This window comes from Mesoplodon densirostris, chromosome 7 (assembly GCF_025265405.1).
Source record: "Mesoplodon densirostris isolate mMesDen1 chromosome 7, mMesDen1 primary haplotype, whole genome shotgun sequence".
NCBI classification, from domain to species: Eukaryota; Metazoa; Chordata; class Mammalia; order Artiodactyla; family Ziphiidae; genus Mesoplodon; species Mesoplodon densirostris.
Window position 1 is genome coordinate 14,241,130 of NC_082667.1, and position 21,748 is coordinate 14,262,877.

A 21,748-nucleotide genomic window follows, 5' to 3' on the forward strand; every position below is an offset into this window, starting at 1 on the left:
CCCTTAGATATTTACCCAAGAGAAATAAAAACATATATCCACAAAACTCAGCCTCCTTTTTTGTTTTTTAAATTTATTTATTTAATTTACATATTTTTGGCTGTGTTGGGTCTTCCTTGCTGCTCGCGGGCTTTCTCTAGTTGTGGCGAGCGGGGGCTACTCTTTGTTGTGGTGCACAGGCTTATTATGGTGGCTTCTCTTGTTGCAGAGCTCAGGCTCCAGGTGTGCGGGCTTCAGTAGTTGTGGTGGGTGAGCTCAGTAGTTGTGGCTCACAGGCTCAGAGGGCAGGCTCAGTGGTTGTGGCACACGGGCTTAGTTGCTCCACGGCATGTGGGATCTTCCCGGACCAGGGCTTGAACCCGTGTCCCCTGCACTGGCAGGTGGATTCTTAACCACTGCGCCACCAGGGAAGCCCCAGCCTCCTTTCATGATTAAAAACTCTGAACAATTTGGATACAGAAGGAATGCACCTCAACAAAATAAAGGCTGTATATAACAAGTTCACTGTTAACAGGATATTCAGTGGTGAAAGGGTGAAAGCTCTCCCTCTAAGATCAGGAACAAGACAAGGGTGCTGATTCTCATCACCTCTATTCAACATAGTACTGGAAGTTTTAGCCAGAGCAATTAGCCAAGAAAAAGAAATAAAAAGCATCAAAATCAGAAAGGAAGAAGTAAAACTGTCTCTGTTTGCAGACGATATGATCTTACATATAGAAAATCCTAAAAACTACAATCTAATCCAAAAAACTGTTAGAACTAATAAATTAATCCAGTAAGGTTGCAGGACACAAAATCAACATACAAAAATCAGCTGCATTTTTATACACTAACAACAAACTATCTGAAAAAGAAATAAAGAAAATAATCCCATTCACAATAGCATCAAAAACAATAAAATACTTAGGAATAAACTTATTCAAGAAGGTGAAAGATCTGTACATTGAAAACTGCAAGACTTTGATGAAAGAAATTGAAGACACAAACAAAGGCAAAGATATCTGTGTTCACCAACTGCAAGAATCAATAATGTTAAAATGTTCATACTACCCAAAGCCAACATAGATTCAACGTAATCCCTTTAAAAATTCCAATGGCATTTTTCACAGAAATAGAAAAAAAAGATCTTAAAATTCATATGAAACCACAATAGACCCTGAAGAGCTAAGGCAATCCTGAAAAGAAAGAACAAAGCAGGAGGCATCACACGTCCCGATTTCAAACTATATTACAAAGCTAAAGTAATCAAAACAGTATGGTACTGGCATAAAAACAGACAGAGCAATGGTACACACTCGAGAGCCCAGAAATCACCCCATACATATATGATCAACTAATATTTGAAAAGATAGCCAAGAAAGAATAGTCTCTTCAATAAATGATGCTGGGAAAACTGGATACTCACATGCAAAATAATGAAATTGGACCACTATCTTACACCATGCACAAAAAGTAACTTGAAGTGGGTTAAAGACTAATGTAAGACTGAAATTATAAAACTCCTAAAAGAAAGCATAAGGGAAAAGCTCCTTGACACTGGTCTTGGCAACAAGTTTTTGGATATATGACACCAAAATCACAAGCAACAAAAGCAAAAAATAAACAGGAGGGACTACATCAAACCAAAAAGCTTCTCCACAGCAAAAGAAAGAATTAATAAAATGAAAAGGCAACCTACAGAATGGGAGAAAATATTTGCAAACCATGTATCTGATAAAGGGTTAATATTCAATATATATGGGGAACTCATACAACTCAATAGCAGAAACCCAAATAATCCAATTAAAAAACGGGAAAGGACCCGGACAGATATTTTTCCGAAGAAGACACACAGATGGCCAACAGACAGATGAAAAGATGTGCAACATCACTAATCATCTGAGAAATGCAAGTAAAAACCACAATGAGATATCACCTCACACCTGTCAGAATGGCTATCATCAAAAAGACAACAAAAATGTGGAGAAAAAAGGGAAACCTTGTGCACTATTGGTGGTTTTGTATATTGGTGCAGCCACTATGGAAAACAGTATGGAGGTTCTTCAAAAAAATAAAATAGAACTACCATATGATTCATCAATTTCACTTCTGGGTATTTACCCAAAGAAAACAAAAACACTATTTCAAAAACATATATGCACACCAATGTTCATTGCAGCATTATTTACAATATCCAAGATATGGAAGCAACCTAAGTGTCTATTGATAGATGAATGGATAAAGAAGATGTGGTGTAGATATATAATGGAATATTAGCCACAAAAAAGAAATCTTGCCATTTGCAACAACGTTGATAATCTAGGGGGAATTACGCTAAGTGAAATAAGTCAGACAAAAAGACAAAGTGAGATCTACATGATCTCACTTATATGGGGAATCTACAAAAAAAAAAAAAAAAAAACCAAACAAGCAAACAAAACAAAATGAAAACAGTCTCAATAGACACAGAGAACAAATGGGTCATTGCCAGGAAGGTGGGGGGACAAATAGATGAAGTGGATTAAGAGGTACAAACCTCCAGTTATAAAATAAACAAGCCACAAGGATGTAACGTACAGCGTAAGGAATATGGTCAATAATACTGTAACAACTTTGTATGGGATCAGATGGATATTATACTTATAATGGTGATTACTTCATAATGTATGCAAATGTCAAATCACTATGTAGTACTCCTGAAACTAACATAACATTGTATGTCAACTATATTTAAAAAAAAAAAGACAAGTGGTGGCAAGAATCTGGAGAAATGGTAACCCTCATACATTACTGGTGGGAATGTAAAATGGTGCAGCCATTTCGGTAGGCAGGCAGTTCCTCAAAAAGTTGAACATAGAATTATCATATGATCCAGCATCCCACTACTAGGTATATACCCAAGAGAAGTAAAAGCATATGTTCACACAAAAACTTCTACATAAATGTTTGTAGCAGTATTACTCATAATAGCCAAAAAAGTAGAAACAACCCAAATGTCTGTCAGTGGATAAATATCCATTAAATATCCATAAAATGAAATATTATTTGGCCATAAAAAAGAAATATGGTATGGATATGATACATTCTACAACATGGATGAACCTTGAAAACATTATTCTAAGTGAAAGAAACCATACAAAGAAGCCCACATATCGTATGGCTCCATCTACATGAAATGGCCAGAATAGGCAAATCCACAGAGACAGAAAGTAGACTAGTGGTTACCTAGGGCTGGAAGTGGGTGGGTGAGTAGTGGAAAGAGTAGGCGTAAGTATTTAGTAATTAGAGTTATTGCAGAGTATTTTTTGTGTGTGGGGGGGCAGAGAGTGGGTGATAAAAATGTGCTAAAAATGATTGTGGTGGGAATTCCCTGATGGTCCAGGGGTTAGGGCTCCGTGTTTCCACTGCAGGGGGCATGGGTTCGATCCCTGGTGGGGGAACTAAGATCCCACATGCCACGTGGTGTGGCCATAAATAAACAAATGCAAATTATTTTTTAAAATCTAATCCTTTAAAAAAATAAAATAGAGTGAAGTAAGTCAGAAAGAGAAAAACAAATATTGTATATTAATGCATATGTGTGGAACCTAGAAAAATGGTACAGATGAATCGGTTTGCAGGACAGAAATAGACACACAGATGTAGAGGACAAACATGGACACCAAAGGGGAAAGTGGCGGGGGATGCGGGTGGTGGTGGGATGAATTTAGCAACTGGAATTGACATATACACACTAATATGTATAAAATGGATAACTAATAAGAACCTGCTGTATAAAAAAAATAAATAAAAATTTAAAATTTTAAAAAATAAAAAATAAAATAAAATTGATTGTGGTAATAGTTGCACAACTCTGTGAATATACTAAAAACCACGGAATTGCATGCTTTAAGTAATTGAACTGTATGTCATGTGAATTATATCTCAATCAAGCTACTGTTAAAAAAGTATTTTTAAGAATGGTTTATACAATCTTTTGCTTGAATTTTCTGTTTGTTTCCTTCATTCAATTTTCTACTGAGTTTTTATTATTTTTATTATTGAGTTTTAGGAACTCCATATGTAAGGAAATTAGCCCTTCACCTGTGATATACGTTGCAAATATTTCTCCTTGTTTGTTGTTAATCTTTTATCCTTATTTATAGGATTTTTTTTTGTCAAGCAGATTTTTCATCCCTTTTATCTAATGAAATATATCAATCTTTTCTTTTATGGCTTTGATGTTCTCAGTCATATTAAGAAAGGCTTTGCTTTCTGTTAAACTATAAAAACACTTTTCTGTGGTTTCTTTGAGTATGTTTATGGTTTCATTTTTTTTACACTGAAATTTTTGATCCATCTGGAATTTATTTTCATGTAAGGTGTGAGGAAGGAATCCCTTTATTTTTAAAAGATTATGCACATTGATTTAAAAGGTCCTCCCTCCCCCAACGCAGGTTAACTCCATTTTCATATTTGGGTCAATTTCTAGGCTTCTCATTCTGGTCCATTGATTTTTACTTATCTATTCATGTTCCAGTAATGAATGTTTGTATAGCATGGTGATGAAGAACATGTACACTGGAGCCAGAGTACCTGAGTGTAAATTCAACCTCTGCCACTTATTAACTCTGTGAGCTTGAGCAAGTTAATCTCAATGAGCTGTTGTGAGGATTAAATGAATTATTATAGTGAAAAAGCTTAGAACAGTACCTGGCACAGAGTAAGTGTTTTGTTTTAGTAATTATTAGTAGAATTATTATAGCCTTATAATAATTTCTAATATCTGGAAGAGCTACTACTCTATTATTTCTTTTCTTTCTTTTTGAATTGTATTTTTTTTTTTTTTTTTTTTTTTTTTTTGCCGTATGCGGGCCTCTCACTGTTGTGGCCTCCCCCGTTGCGGAGCACAGGCTCCGGACGCGCAGGCTCAGCGGCCATGGCTCACGGGCCCAGCCGCTCCGCGGCATATGGGATCCTCCCAGACCGGGGCACGAACCCGAATCCCCTGCATCGGCAGGCGGACTCTCAACCACTTGCGCCACCAGGGAGGCCCGAATTGTATTTTTTTTTATACAGCAGGTTCTTGTCATCAATTTTATACACATCAGTGTACACATGTCAATCCCAACCACCCAATTCATCACACCATCCCCCCACCCATCCCCCCATCACTTTCCCCCCTTGGTGCCCATACATTTGTTCTCTACATCTCTGTCTCAATTTCTGCCCTGCAAACCTGTTCATCTGTACTATTTTTCTAGGTTCCACATATATGCATTAATATACGATATTTGTTTTCCTCTTTCTGACTTACTTCACTTTGTACTACAGTCTCTAGATCCATCCACGTCTCAACAAATGACCCAATTTTGTTCCTTTTTATGGTTGAGTAATATTCCATTGTATATATGTCCCACATCTTCTTTATCCATTCGTCTGTCAATGGGCATTTAGGATGCTTCCATGACCTGGCTATTGTAAACAGTGCTTCAATGAACACTGGGTTGCATGTGTCTTTTTTTTTTTAACATCTTTATTGGAGTATAATTGCTTAACAATGGTGTGTTAGTTTCTGCTTTATAACAGAAAAAGTGAATCAGTTATACATATACATATACATATGTTCGCATATCTCCTCCCTCTTGCGTCTCCCTCCCTCCCACCCTCCTTATCCCACCCCTCTAGGTGGTCACATAGCACTGAGCTGATCTCCCTGTGCTATGTGGCTGATTCCCACTAGCTATCTATTTTACGTTTGGTAGTGTATATATGTCGATGCCACTCTCTCACTTTGTCACAGCTTACCCTTCCCCCTCCCCATATCCTCAAGTCCATTCTCTAGTAGGTTTGTGTCTTTATTCCCATCTTGCCCTTAGGTTCTTCATGAACTTTTTTTTTTTCTTAGACTCCACATATATGTGTTAGCAAACGGTATTTGTTTTTCTCTTTCTGATTTACTTCACTCTGTATGACAGACGCTAGGTCCATCCACCTCACTACAAATAACTCAATTTCATTTCTTTTTATGGCTAAGTAATATTCCATTGTATATATGTGCTACATCTTCTTTATCCATTCATCCAATGATGGACACTTAGGTTGCTTCCTTGTCCTGGCTATTGTAAATAGAGCTACAATGAACATTTTGGTACATAACTCTTTTTGAATTATGGTTTTCTCAGGGTATATGCCCAGTAGTGGGATTGCTGGGTCATATGGTATTTCTATTTTTAGTTTTTTAAGGAACCTCCATACTGTTCTCCATAGTGGTTGTATCAATTTACATTCCCACCAACAGTGCAAGAGGGTTCCCTTTTCTCCATACCCTCTCCAGCATTTATTGTTTGTAGATTTTTTGATGATGGCCATTCTGACTGGTGTGAGATGATATCTCATTGTAGTTTTGATTTGCATTTCTCTAATGATTAATGATGTTGAGCATTCTTTCATGTGTTTGTTGGCAATCTGTATATCTTCTTTGGAGAAATGTCTATTTAGGTCATCTGCCCATTTTTGGATTGGGTTGTTTGTTTTTTTGATATTTAGCTACATGAGCTGCTTGTAAATTTTGGAGATTAATCCTTTGTCAGTTGCTTCATTTGCAAATATTTTCTCCCATTCTGAGGGTTGTCTTTTGGTCTTGTTTATGGTTTCCTTTGCTGCGCAAAAGATTTTAAGTTTCATTAGGTCCCATTTGTTTATTTTTGTTTTTATTTCCATTTCTCTAGGAGGTGGGTCAAAAAGCATCTTGCTGTGATTTATATCATAGAGTGTTCTGCCTATGTTTTCCTCTAAGAGTTTGATAGTGTCTGGCCTAATGTTTAGGTCTTTAATCCATTTTGAGTTTATTTTTGTGTATGGTGTTAGGGAGTGTTCTAATTTCATACTTTTACATGTACCAGTCCAGTTTTCCCAGCACCACTTATTGAAGAGGCTGTCTTTTCTCCACTGTATATTCTTGTCTCCTTTATCAAAGATAAGGTGACCATATGTGTGTGTGTTTATCTCTGGGCTTTCTATCTTGTTCCATTGATCTATGTTTCTGTTTTTGTGCCAGTACCATATTGTCTTGATTACTATAGCTTTGTAGTATAGTCTGAAGTCATGGAGTCTGATTCCTCCAGCTCCATTTTTTTCCCTCAAGACTGCTTTGACTTTTCAGGGTCTTTTGTGTCTCCATACAAGTTTTAAGATTTTTTTGGTCTACTTCTGTAAAAAATGCCATTGGTAATTTGATAGGGATTGCACTGAATCTGTAGATTGCTTTAGGTAGTATAGTCATTTTCACAATGTTGATTCTTCCAATCCAAGAACATGGTATATCTCTTCATCTGTTGGTATCATCTTTAATTTCTTTCATCAGTGTCTTATAGTTTTCTGCATACAGGTCTTTTGTCTCCCCAGGTAGGTCTATTCCTAGGTATTTTATTCTTTTTGTTGCAGTGGTAAATGGGAGTTTTTCCTTAATTTCTCTTTCAGATTTTTCATCATTAGTGTATAGGAATGCAAGAGATTTCTGTGCATTAATTTTGTATCTTGCAACTTTACCAGATTCATTGATTAGCTCTAGTAGTTTTCTGGTGGCATCTTTAGGATTATCTATGTATAGTATCATGTCATCTGCAGTGACAGTTTTACTTCTTCTTTTCCAATTTGTCTTCCTTTTATTTCTTTTTCTTCTCTGATTGCCGTGGCCAGGATTTCCAAAAGTATGTTGAATAATAGTGGTGAGAGTGGACATCCTTGTCTTGTTCCTTATCTTAGAGGAAATGCTTTCAGTTTTTCAACATTGAGAATGATGTTTGTTTGGGTTTGTTGTATATGGCCTTTATTATGTTGTGGTAGGTTCCCTCTATGCCCACTTTCTGGAGAGTTTTTTTTATCACAAATGGGTGTTGAATTTTGTCAAAAGCTATTACTGCATCTATTGAGATGATCATATGGTTTTTATTCTTCAATTTGTTAATATGGTGTATCACATTGATTGATTTGTGTATATTGAAGAATCCTTGCATCCCTGGGATAAATCCCACTTGATCATGGTGTATGATCCTTTTAATGTGTTGTTGGATTCTGTTTGCTAGTATTTTGTTGAGGATTTTTGCATCTATATTCATCAGTGATATTGGTCTGTAATTTTCTTTTTTTGTAGTATCTTTGCTTGGTTTTGGTATCAGGGTGATGGTGGAATTTGGGAGTGCTCCTTCCTCCACCATTTTTTTGAAGAGTTTGAGAAGGATGGGTGTTAGGTCTTCTCTAAATATTTGATAGAACTCACCTATGAAGCCACCTGGTCCTGGACTTTTGTTTGTTGGAAGATTTTTTTTTTTTTTTTGCGGTATGCAGGCCTCTCACTGTTGTGGCCTCTCCTGTTGCGGAGCACAGGCTCTGGACGCGCAGGCTCAGCGGTCATGGCTCACGGGCCCAGCCGCTCCGCGGCATGTGGGATCTTCCCGGACCGGGGCACGAACCCGCAACCCCTGCATCGGCAGGCGGACTCTCAACCACTGCGCCACCAGGGAAGCCCTGTTGGAAGATTTTTAATCACAGTTTCAATTTCATTACTTGTGATTGGTCTGTTCATATTTTCTGTTTCTTCCTGGTTCAGTCTTGGAAGCTTATACCTTTCTAAGAATTTGTCCGTTTCCTCCAGGTTGTCCATTTTATTGGCATAGAGTTGCTTGTAGTAGTCTCTTAGGATGTTTTGTACTTCTGTGGTGTCTGTTGTAACTTCTCCTTTTTCATTTCTAATTTTATTGGTTTGAGTCCTCTCTTTTTCTTGATGAGTCTGGCTAATGGTTTATTAATTTTGTTTATCTTCTCAAAGAACCAGCTCTTAGTTTTATTGACCTTTGTTACTGTTTTCTTTGTTTTTATTTCATTTATTTCTGCTCTGATCTTTATGATTTTTTTCTTTCTGCTAACTTTGGGTTTTGTTTGTTCTTCTTTCTCTAGTTCATTTAGGTGTAAGGTTAGATTGTTTATTTAAGATTTTTCTTGTTTCTTGAGGTAGGCTTGTATAGCTATAAACTTCCCTCTTAGAACTGCTTTTGCTGCATCCCATAGGTTTTGGATCATCGTGTTTTCATTGCCATTTGTCTCTAGGCATTTTTTGACTTGCTTTTTGATTTCTTCAGTGATCTCTTGGTTATTTAGTAACGTATTGTTTAGCTTGCATGTATTTGTGTTTTTTACGTTTTTTCCCCTGTAATTCGTTTCTAATCTCATAGCACTGTGGTCATAAAAGATGCTTGATATTATTTCATTTTCTTAAATTTACTGAGGCTTGATTTGTGACCCAAGATGTGATCTATCCTGGAGAATGTTCCGTGAGCACTTGAGAAGAAAGTGTAATCTGTTTTTGGTTGGAATGTCTGATAAATATAAATTAAATCTATCTGGTCTATTGTGTCATTTAAAGCTTCTGTTTCCTTATTTATTTTCATTTTGGATGATCTGTCCATTGGTGTAAGTGAGGTGTTAAAGTCCCCCACTATTATTGTGTTACTGTCGATTTCCTCTTTTAGAGCTGTTAGCAGTTGCCTTATGTATTGAGGTGTTCCTATGTTGGCTGCATATATATTTATAATTGTTATATCTTCTTCTTGGATTGATCCCTTGATCATTATGTAGTGTCCTTCTTTGTCTCTTGTAACATTCTTTATTTTAAAGTCTATTTTACCTGATATGAGTATTGCTACTCCAGCTTTCTTTTGATTCCCATTTGCATGGAATATTTTTTTCCATCCCCTCACTTTCAGTCTGTATGTGTCCCTAGGTCTGAAGTGGGTCTCTTGTAGACAGCATATATATGGGTCTTGTTTTTGTATCCATTCAAAAGCCTGTGTCTTTTGGTTGGAGCATTTAATCCATTCACGTTTAAGGTAATTATCGACATGTATGTTCCCATGACCATTTTCTTAATTGTTTTGTGTTTGTTTTTGTAGGTCCTTTCCTTCTCTTGTGTTTCCTGCCTAGAGAAGTTCCTTTAGCATTTGTTGTAGAGCTGGTTTGGTGATGCTGAATTCTCTTAGCTTTTGCTTGTCTGTAAAGCTTTTGATTTCTCCATCGAATCTGAATGATATCCTTGCTGGGTAGAGTAATCTTGGTTGTAGGTTCTTCCCTTTCAGTACTTCAAGTATATTATGCCACTCCCTTCTGGCTTGTAGAGTTTCTGCTGAGAAATCAGCTGTTAACCTTATTGGAGTTCCCTTGTATGTTATTTGTTGTTTTTCCCTTGCTGCTTTCAATAATTTTTCTTTGTTTTTAATTTTTGCCAATTTGATTACTATGTGTCTTGGTGTGTTTCTCCTTGGGTTTATCCTGTATGGGACGCTCTGTGCTTCCTGGACTTGGGTGGCTCTTTCCTTTCCCATGTTAGGGAAGTTTTTGACTATGATCTCTTCAAATATTTTCTCGGGTCCTTTGTCTCTCTCTTCTCCTTTTGGGACCCTTATAATGCAAATGTTATTACATTTAATGTTGTCCCAGAGGTCTCTTAGGCTGTCTTCATTTCTTTTCATTCTTTTTTCTTTATTCTGTTCCGCAGCAGTGAATTCCACCATTCTGTCTTCCAGGTCACTTATCCGTTCTTCTGCTTCAGTTATTCTGCTATTGATTCCTTCTAATGTAGTTTTCATTTCAGTTATTGTAGTGCTCATGTTTGTTTGTTTGTTCTTTAATTATTCTAGGTCTTTGTTAAACATTTCTTGCATCTTCTCTATCTCTGCCTCCGTTCTTTTTCCAAGACCCTGGATCATCTTCACTATCATTATTCTGAATTCTTTTTCTGGAAGGTTGCCTATCTCCACTTCATTTAGTTGTTTTTCTGGGGTTTTATCTTGTTCCTTCATGTGGTACATAGCCCTCTGCCTTTTCATCATGTCTATCTTTCTGTGAATGTGGTTTTTGTTCCACAGGCTGCAGGATTGTCTTTCTTCTTTCTTCTGCTGTCTGCCCTCAGGTGGATGAGGCTATCTAAGAGGCTTGTGCAAGTTTCCTGATGGGAGGGACTGGTGGTGGGTAGAGCTGGCTGTTGTTCTGGTGGGCAGAGCTCAGTAAAACTTTAATCTGCTTGTCTGCTGATAGGTAGGGCTGGGTTCCCTCCCTGTTGGTTGTTTGACCTGAGGCAACCCAGCATTGGAGCCTACCTGGGCTCTTTGGTGTGGCTAATGGCAGACTCTGGGAAGGCTCACGCCAAGTAGTACTTCCCAGAACTTCTGTTGCCAGTGTCCTTGTCCCCACGGTGAGCCACAGCCACCCCCCGCCTCTGCAGGAGACCCTCCAACACTAGCAGGTGGGTCTGGCTCAGTCTCCTATGGGGTCACTGCTCCTTCCCCTGGGTCCCGATGTGCACAGTACTTTGTGTGCGCCCTCCATGAGTGGAGGCTCTGTTTATCCCAATCCTGTCAGAGTCCTGTAATCAAATCCCGCTACGCTTCAAAGTCTGATTCTCTAGGAATTCCTCCTTCCGTTGCCGGACCCCCAGGTTTGGAACCTTGACGTGGGGCTCAGAACCTTCACTGCAGTGGGTGGACTTCTGTGGTATAAGTGTTCTCCAGCTTGTGAGTCACCCACCCAGCAGTTATGGGATTTGATTTTATTGTGATTGCACCCCTCCTACCATCTCATTGTGGCTTCTCCTTTGTCTTTGGATGTGGGGTATCTTTTTTGGTGAGTTCCAGTGTTTTCCTGTTGATGACTGTTCAGCAGTTAGTTGTGATTCTGGTGTTCTCACAAGAGGGAGTGAGAGCATGTCCTTCTACTCTGCCATCTTGGTTCAGGGCCTCCCTATTATTTCTTTTCTTTCTCAGAATATTCCTGGTTATTCTAGTCTATTTAGTTTTTCTGTATAAGCTTTAGAATCAGCATGTCTCACAAAACATAAGCAAGCAAATAAAATTAAATCCTCTTGGTATTTTTTCTGAGATCATGGTAATTATAAATTAAATTAGAGAGCACTGACAGCTTTATGATTTTTAAGTCTTCCTTTCTAAGAACAGACTATGCTTTTCCATATGTCCAAGCCTTCTTTTGAGTTCTTCAGTAGTGTTTTAAGGCTTTCTTCATACAGTTCTTACATATTCTTGTTAGGTTTATTCCTAGGTATTTTATCTTCTTTTGCTATAAAAAGGGACTTTTGTTTTTGTTTGAATAAATAAAGGCTATTTTTTTAAGATTTTTTTGATGTGGACCATTTAAAAAAAATAATAAATAAATTTATTTATTTATTGGCTGTGTTAGGTCTTTGTTGCAGCATGCGGGATCTTTAGTTGCGGCTTAGTTGTTGGCTTGTGGGACCTAGTTCCCTGACCAGGGATCAAACCCAGGCCCCTTGCATTGGGGGCATGGAGTCTTAGCCACTGGACCACCAGGGAAGTTCCAGCAAGTGTTTCTTTAATGATTAGAAAGTGATAAGCAGGAAAAAAAAAAAGAATTAATCAAGTATACTGTTTTTTGGCTGAATGTGACTTGGAACTTATGTCCTGACGTTTGAAATCCCTGTTGCCATGCTGTCCTGACTCAGGCCAGTTTTATGATCATCAAGAATGCTTTATCTATTTCTTCCATCTGGCTAGCTAGCCCACAGTGTAATCCCACAATGATGTCACTTCTCTTCTGCTCTTCTTTTATCTGAATCCAGATGTTCTCAAACATGCTCCCACCCTCAGATTTGTGTCTAGATACCCATGCAGCTATAGATCTTTTTGACACCAAACTGATTTGCTTCTCTTAAGTCTCTTAAGTATATTTCTTTTTTTTTTTTTGCCCATGATTCTCCCCACAAGACTTCTGAATGACCCACAGAAGGAAGTATCCCACAAGCAAACCTGCTCTTTGGTATTCCTAAGCATTAACTCTCCTTGAGCAAGCATTTTTCTAAAGTTTTTGAACCCTGGGATGTCTCCTAAGACACTCCAAGGAAACCCTTCTCTAGCCAAGATGATGACTTACACAACTTTTGGAGTCATAGTGCTCTTGGAGGAAGTCCAGAAACCATACTGATTGGCTTTATTACAAATTCATACAGTCTAACCTCAACTGGATGCTCTTGGCTACCGGGTAATCCTTTCAGTCATCTCCTTTTAACTTTGTATTGCACTCCTTGCAGCAGCTGCCCCAGACATTTTCCATTCTCATATTTCCAAACTAACCCTTTGTTAGTTAACCCCCCAACCCCCAACTCTCAGCAGATAACTTATTTTATTAAGATCGAAGCCATCTGATTTTTTAATCCTTCAATTTCCTTCCTCTACACCTTAATATTTCTCAGTGTCTTCACTTATCCTCACCTCTTCCATCCCTCTCTTAAAGAAAGAAATCTTTCCCTTCTCTTACTAAGCTTAATCTCTCCATCTGTGCTCTTGAGTCCATGTTCTCTCAGTTTCTCTGGGATCTTGCTCTGTCAATTATCCCCCTTACACTTGCATCCTTCATCTTACCTTCTCCATTAACTTCTTGCTATCTACCCACATATGTTTAAGTGGTCCCTTAATCTAAAAAAACTTTCATAGTCTACTTACCAAAGCCAAATTTCTCAGAAGAGTGTGCTATATTCACTATCTCCTCTTTCTTACCACTCATTCATTCACTCAGTAGCCCCTTCAGTGTTGCTTCCATCACATCAAAACTGTTCTCTTGAAAGTTACAATCTCCAATCACCATAGATTCAAAGGACATTTTTTTAGTTCTCCACCTGTGACAACTGATACAGTTGCCCATCCTATCCTTGAAACTCTCCTCCTTTGGCTTATGTAATGGCATATTATTCTATTTCTCTTCCTACATTCTGCTTCTTCCCTCTTTTTCCTTCTCTCACCCTTTAAATATAAGCATTCCCCAAAGTTCTGCCCTTATCTCTCTCTCTCACTACACTTTCATCCCTCAGTGATCTCATCCATTCGCATGATTTAAATTCTGACTATATCTCCACTTCCAATCTCTTTATCAGACTTGAATCCCTGCTGGACAAGTTCCTTTGAAAGGTTCACTGGTTTTTCAAACTCAGTTGGTTCCAAACCAAACTATGGTAGCAACTCTTTTAACCAACTCCACTTGTCTTCTGTTTTTCATTTTTTAATAATATGCTTATGCTGCTATTTCTTGATTTTAAAATTTTACATTATCTTTGGACTCTTAGTTGAAAATGACAGATTATCTTTTTCACCACCTATACACATTTCCCATCCCTCCATCTTTCTAATATAGATATAGTAACAATTTTAGCTTAAAATATTCAGTATTTATATTTTTATACCACATAAATATTATTCACAGCCAATCCACAAGGTATATTATTATTACATTTTCTTTCTTATACAACATTTTGTTTTTCTTGGAATTACCTCTTCCTTGGTTTGGAGTTTCTAAGTATTAATCACTATTTCTTCAACTGAAGTATTAATCTCTAATTCTCCAACTGAATGTAATCTAACACAACACTTTTATCAGTTCTTTTTAAAAAATTTTCTTGCAGACATTCCTCCTGGATGTTTCTGCTGCTGCAGTCTGAACTGCTTGCTATCTAACTCTCCTGCATAAATGCCTGTCCGGGGACTATCCTTCATTATCATCCTAAGAATTCCTTTTACTTCTCTCCTGTGTTGGATCCCTTTTTCTAGATCGCATAATTTCATCTTTTTAGATTTATTCCCATTTTTGGGTGAAACACATCCTCCAGTAGTTTCATGAGAAAAGCTGCACGGGAGTTAAAATTTATAAGGTCTTGCCTATCTAAAAATCTATATTCTATTCTCATTGTTGATTATTAATTTGGTTTGGTACAGAATTCTAGGTTGGAAATAATTTTACTTTTGTATTCTGAAAGCATTGTTCTATTGCTCTACTGATTTTTAGCTTCCAGCATTGCTGTTGAGAAGCCCAGTGGCATTCTAATTCCTTTATCTCTTTCTGGAAGTCCAATTTTTTAGACGTTATACTTCTGGACTAGGCCTCTAATTCTTTTGTATTTTTCTCTTATTTTCTATTTCTTTGCCTCTTCTGGGCCATTTCCTCAATATTTTTAAATTCCAAGAACTCTTTCTTGTTCTTTAAAAAAATACAGACACACACACGCACACAAACACACACACACACACACAGCCATATATGGCAGGCTAGTCTTTTTTTTTCTTTTTAATTTTTGGCTGCATTGGGTCTTTGTTGCTGTGTGCAGGCTTTCTCTAGTTGTGGCGAGCAGGGGCTACTCTTCGTTGCAGTGTGCGGGCTTCTCATTGGGGTGGCTTGTCTTGTTGCAGAGCACAGGCTCTAGGTGTGTGGGCTTCAGTAGTTGTGGCACGTGGTCTCAGTAATTGTGGCTCGTGGGCTTTAGAGGGCAGGCTCAGTAGTTGTGGTGTACGGGCTTAGTTGCTCCGCGGCATGTGGGATCTTCCCGGACCAGGGCTCGAACCCATGTCCCCTGCACTGGAAGGCGGATTCTTAACCACTGTGCCACCAGGGAAGCCTGGCAGGCTAGTCTTATTTAATGGATCCAATACCTTCTCTGTTTTCCCTGAGGCTATTAATGACAGCTTTCTTAAAGTTTTCTTCTGCTCTTTGTATTGTTACTGCTTCTTCTGAGTTCCCCCCTCCTCTACCTTGTTTGTTTGGTCTTCGTTTCTGGCTATCATGTTAGAGACTTCTCCAAATGCCTGGTGATCCTTGAATATGTCCATTCATATTTAGAGTGAGATGTAAAAAAGCTGGTTTTCTAAATGGATGGAGCTTGCTGACATTGAGCTCCATTGCAGAATGGAGACCTGGTCATTTTACAGTGGAACTCCTAAATGTCAGATCTGTAGGGACTTTTCCTGGGGCTATTTAAGTTTCTCCAGGAAATATTCTAGACTTGTGCTTGGGGAGTATCCATTTGGCAGCCAGCATTCTGAGAGCTAAGCAAGGGAAGGGGGGAATGAGGTATCAACATACAGCATGTAGACGTTGGCTTATTTCCTTGTTTTCATGAGGCCATCTCACCTCTGCTCTGAACCTGGTATTCTTGAGTTGAGACTTCCTTCAGTTTAGTTGCTCCAACCTTCTACTGGACGGAGAAGGGAGTGACCTTGATACTTAATGTGGGGAAGAGGATCTGGGGATCTAACCATTCCTTATAAAGACTTGCAGCAAATCCTGTTTTCAGCTCTCCTCACACTCCCAATTCCAGAGTACCTGACACTTCCAATTCTTGAACCCTTCTAGACCTCTGTGGCATAAAGAGATACCTTTCTCTTTTGTAAATTAGTCATCAGCTTTCTTTGCTAAATCACTTCCTATTTATCCATCTGTAGTCCATCTTGTAAAATTTAGTTGACACCTACTACTTACTGTCATCTCTTGTTCTCTTTTGGCTTTATGCCTTTTTTTCCCCCTTTATTATAAATTTAGTGTGTTTTATAGAGAGAGTGCAAATAAATATGTGTATTTGACCTGACACTACCAGTAGTCTATAACTATTTATTTACATGTCAATTTTCTCTCCAACTAGACTATGAGTTCCTTAAGAATAGAACTATTTCCTCCTTATCCTTTTAGTTCCAGCATCTAGAATAATACCTGGCACAGAGGACACTCAACAAATACTGTTGAATGAATGAATAGATGAATGAATGAGTTCTCTGCTTACTTTTCATCACCTAGCAGCACAGTGCTTTGAACACTGAAATTACTTAAAAATACATGAATTCAAAAAGGAAAGCTTTATAGTTGACATTTTGTATTTAAAATTTCAAACATATGGTTCTCTGAAAGACTTGTTTGCATGCTAAGTACAGTTTACATGGCCACAGTATTTAGAGTGTATAGCACACATTTCATGTAGTCATGTTAACCAAGTAACTAGTAAAAGCAAATCCTGACTCCATTGTTTGAAAAGCCTCAATCTTAATGTCTTTTTTAAAAATAATCTATTTTTAAATAAACTTTTGGCCTCCATCCTTCATACCTTACTTTTTGACTTTTAATACAAGAAAGTGTAGGAATATATTAATCATAAATTAAAAGCCTATAGAAAAAGCCACTGACTGAATTGAGACATGGATAGAAATGACAGGATTATAGAGCACATGGACTGAAGTCTTCCATTCTCAATACACTAAAATAAAGAAATGTTCATGGCAGTCATAGTTTTTGTGTCACTTTAGAGTCAGTATTCAGAATAATTATATTTATTTTTCTAAGATCTGATTTTTAAAATGCTCAAGTATACCAAAATACAATTTGCAATGTATCCAAATAAAGATATGGAATAAACTTGGCAATAAAGCAAATTTCTCTATCACAAATCATATTTGCTTATTACTCTATATAAGCTGGTTTCCTCATTGTCTTTTCAAACACCATTATTATTGCTTCAGTGCTCAAGCTGCCTAAAATGTCCTCCTTCCATCCTCCTCGTCAACTTTTGTCCATCTTTCAAGGTCCAACTCGAGCTTCCTCTTTCCAATGAAAACTTCCACATGACCTCTCCTCTTCCTGGTAGCCTCCAGCACTTCTCTGAACCACGTATGCTGACACCTGATTACACTACACTCTACCACCCTTTAGGTACCTTTCCAACTAGAATGTAAACATACTGGTGGCCAGGTCGAAGCCTTCTTTTCTAATCCTTGTAACTCCTAGTACCATTTTGGGCCCATAGCAGATGGTCAAACAAAATTTTCTTTTTTAAAAAATAAAAATAGCTTTATTTTTATTGTGATTATAAAAATGTTACACAGGCATTATAAAAAACTCAAACCATATAAAAAAGTGCGGAAAAAAAGTAAAATCCTAGCACTGAAAGAAAACCACTAATAACATTTTGGTAAACCTCTTTCCAAACATTTTTGTATGCACATAAATACATACAGACATAAAAATATATAATTTTACATAAATGGTATTATACCATCCTGTTGTTCTGCCACTTGAGACAATAAATGCAGATTTTCAGTGTCTTCCTAAAATTGTATTACTTCCTTGTTCATCATTGCTTCCTGAAGTTAACTTTATTTTAAAAGTAGAAATGCGGGACTTCCCTGGTGGTCCAAAGGCTAAGACTCCGCACTCCCAATGCAGGGGCCCAGGTTCAACCCCTGGTCAGGGAACTAGATCCCACATGCTGCAACTAAAGATCCCGCATGCCTCAACTAAGATCAGGCACAGCCAAATAAATAAATATTTTTAAAAATAATAAATAAAAGTAGAATTTTGCTTCCAAGGAATTATTGGCCAATTTGCATGACAAATAAGGTTTCGAACACTGGAATTATATATTTTTCAGACTACTAATTCTTTTGTCATCAAACCCATTTTGATTATAACATGGTTAAATTCATTTATTTGCTCATGTTTTAAAAGATATTAGTTACCTGGAAAACATTTTCGTGGACTACCCATTAATCTTCATATATTTTGTTACACACCTTTAATAAGGTTTCAATTAGCTAAATATATTCTTATATTCCTCCTGCAAGTGACATAGGTGGTGATAAATACTCTCTGGTATCAGTTTTATCTCACTTGTACAGCCTCTTAGCACTAAAATACCCTTGAATGACAGTGGTGATGGCAGAGCCTACTTTGTATAATTTGTTCATGCACAATCTATCAATACTGGGTTTTTGAGAAATGATAATCTAAAGCTCTAAAAGTCCTTCTTGGTCCTATGTATCTAGAAAAACAGCATCTCCATGCCAGATAAGAACTTCTCGAACTGTTTTTAAAATCAGGGCAAGGGGAAAAGAACAGGGCAGGGAATCCTTGGCAGCAACAGCCGGATTCAAAGAATTCAATGTGCTGGGAACAACAGCTAACTGGGTGCGACTGCCTGCACCCTTGCACCAAAGCCAGAGAACAAAGATGAAGGGTGAAGAAATTAAGGAGATTCTTAAAGCGACTTCCCAGGAGGAATCTCAGACCAGCCACACCCAGTCCCTTCATCTTAGTAAATAATTCAGCAAAGCTGCAAATGGGTTTAGCTGAGTCCCTGCAGGAACCTCTCCCACAGAGTGGGGGATTTCTTCTTCATTGCTCCTACTTGCAACTTCCCAGACCCAAGCTTGCCTGCGGGGGAAGTGTGTGCTCTCCCCAAGTCATGGCATGTTTATCTGAAGATGAACAAACAAACAGCAAATAGCTCTTGGAGGGTTTTCCCTATTTCCTGGCAGCAGAAGGAGAGCAGCTGTTGTATGGTTAAACTGGGGATCCGGGCTTTTTAATATAGTTTTTAAAGTTTTTAGTAAAAACCCTACTTTCTGTCTATCTCTGATGGTTAAACTGAAATTTGACTGCTTCTTCCAAGATAGGCCAAACTTACTGGAAATGGAATATGAATAAGCCTGGCCCATCCAATCATCCAGCAGACATTCATTAATTTATTCTTCCAGCATTTACTGAGCACCCACAACAAGCAAAGGTACTGAATGGGGCTTCAGAGATAAACTATGCTGTCTCTCCCCTCAAGGGAACTAACAATGATACCTATCACATGACACAAACAACTGGCATTGATGAAGCAGTTATTATGTGCCAAGATTAACAGGTGCTTTAGTCCATTATCTCATTTAGTTTTCACAATGTTGAAGTAGTATACTCTCCACTTTACAGATGAGAAAACTAAGGCCTGGAAAAAGTAACTTAACCATGGTTACACAGCTGTACCCAATTTAAAGTCTTCTCTTCAGTGCTTCACATGGAGCTTGATATTACACAAGCTGATTTACAAGCTGGATGGAGAGGTAGGAAAGACAAAATCGACTTATTCTTAACCCCGTGTGATATCTTAGGAAAGAAATTATATGTTTGCCAATAACTAATATAAATATGATAGAATAAGTGCCATAAGACAGATCACTTATGGAGGTAAGGGAGGGCAAGGAGGGGAGGAAGTGGGAATTACGAGGACTCTTAGAACTGGGTTTACTTGAAGATGGGCAGGAATGTGACAGACATGCAAGAAAGTGCTACACAAATAGAAAAGCAAAAACAAAGGTGTGCTGGGGAAAAGCATAAGGAGTGTTTGGGGGAAAGTGAATGTCTGTGTGTGGTGAGAGTGTAGGCTGTGAGTAGGAAAGTAGTGGTTGGAACGGCTGAGGTTAGATCATGAGTGGCCTAAATGTAAGGTAATGGAACTCATATTTCATAAGCAGGCAATACCAATAGAACCTTTGATGTTCTAAGCAGGGGCGACAAGCCCAGGGCTATGCTTTATAGAATTATATTTATAAAAGGTCTTGCAGTAGCTCTCAAGCTTCAATATACATCACAATCACCTGCAGAGCTTTTAAAATGCATGGGCCCCACAAAAAGTTCTAGAGCAACAGGAACTCTCATAAACTGCAGTTAAATGTGGAAAATGGGGCTCCCCTGGTGGCACAGTGGTTGAGAGTCTGCCTGCCGATGCAGGGGACGCGGGTTCATGTCCCGGTCCGGGAAGATCCCACATGCAGCGGAGCGGCTGGGCCCGTGAGCCATGGTCGCTGATCCTGCGTGTCCGGAGCCTGTGCTCCGCAACGGGAGAGGCCACAACAGTGAGAGGCCCGCGTACCGCAAAAAAAAAAAAAAAAAAAGTGGAAAATGGTACAATCATTTTGGGAACATATGCTAAAGCTGAACGTATGCATTCCCAACAATTCCACTCCTAAGTACATACCTAACAGAAATCTATACACCAAGAGACATATAAAAGTATGTTTATAGTAACATTGTTTGTACTAGCTTGAAACTGAAAACAACCCAAACACCACCTACTGTAGAATGGATAAACTGTGATTTGTACATAAAATGGAATTCTGTACAATAATAAAAAAGAACAAACTGTAGCTAAACCCAACAACAAATCAGAAATATGTTAAGCAAAAGAAGCCAGCCCCTGAGGAGTGCAGGCTCTATGATTCTAGCTACATAAAGTTCAAGATTAGGCACATCTAGTTTATGGTGATAAAAGTTAGACTAGTGGTGACCCTATAGGGGATTCATGACTGGAAGGGGACCTGGGAGAGGCATCTGGGGCGCTGGTAATGTTCTCTATCTGGATGGACATTACATGAGTATGTTTATTTTGTAGAAATCCATTAAGCTGTACATTTATTATTTTGCACTTTTCTCTAAATGTTGTACAGCAATAAAACCTTTTTACTTAAAACATTAAAAAAAAAAAGTATACGTCCCAACCCATAAGATTCTGATTAAATCGATCTATGATGGGGCATGGGCATCGGTAGTTTTTAAAAGCTCCCTAAATGAACTTGACGTGCAACCAGGGTTGAAAACTGCTGATGTAGAGTAAGGACTGGAGCAAAAGAAAGAAGTTAAGAAGTTATTCAATACTCCCCACACGAGTGATTTTAAGCGTCACCTGATGCTTGTTAAAAAATAAATTTCCGGGGGCTTCCCTAGTGGTGCAGTGGTTGAGAGTCCGCCTGCCGATATGGGGGACACGGGTTTGTGTCCCGGTCCGGGAGGATCCCGCGTGCCACGGAGCGGCTGGGCCCGTAAGCCATGGCCGCTGAGCCTGCGCGTCCAGAGCCTGTGCTCCGCAATGGGAGAGGCCACAACAGTGAGAGGCCCGCGGACCGCAAAAAAAAAAAAAAAAAAAAAAAATTCCCGGGGTCTGGAGTCAAGATGGCATACTAGGAGGACGTGGAATTCGTGGCTTCTCACAACTAGGGCACCTACCAGGGACCAGTGGGGGACCACAGACACCTAAGGGGACGGAAGGAAACCCCAGCAACCAGAGACATGGGGAATGGGGGGAGTGAGGGGGGAGGAGAAGTGGAGGCAGGACGGGACTGGCGCCCCTGAGGGGCGG

The 21,748-nt window shown here is 38.6% G+C and overlaps 1 protein-coding gene across 7 annotated transcripts in view; it reads right to left on the reverse strand.

The window, feature by feature from the left end:
- Positions 1-21,748, reverse strand: part of CSTPP1 (centriolar satellite-associated tubulin polyglutamylase complex regulator 1) — a 199,982-nt gene that overhangs the window by 73,149 nt on the left and 105,085 nt on the right. The window lies entirely within an intron of this gene.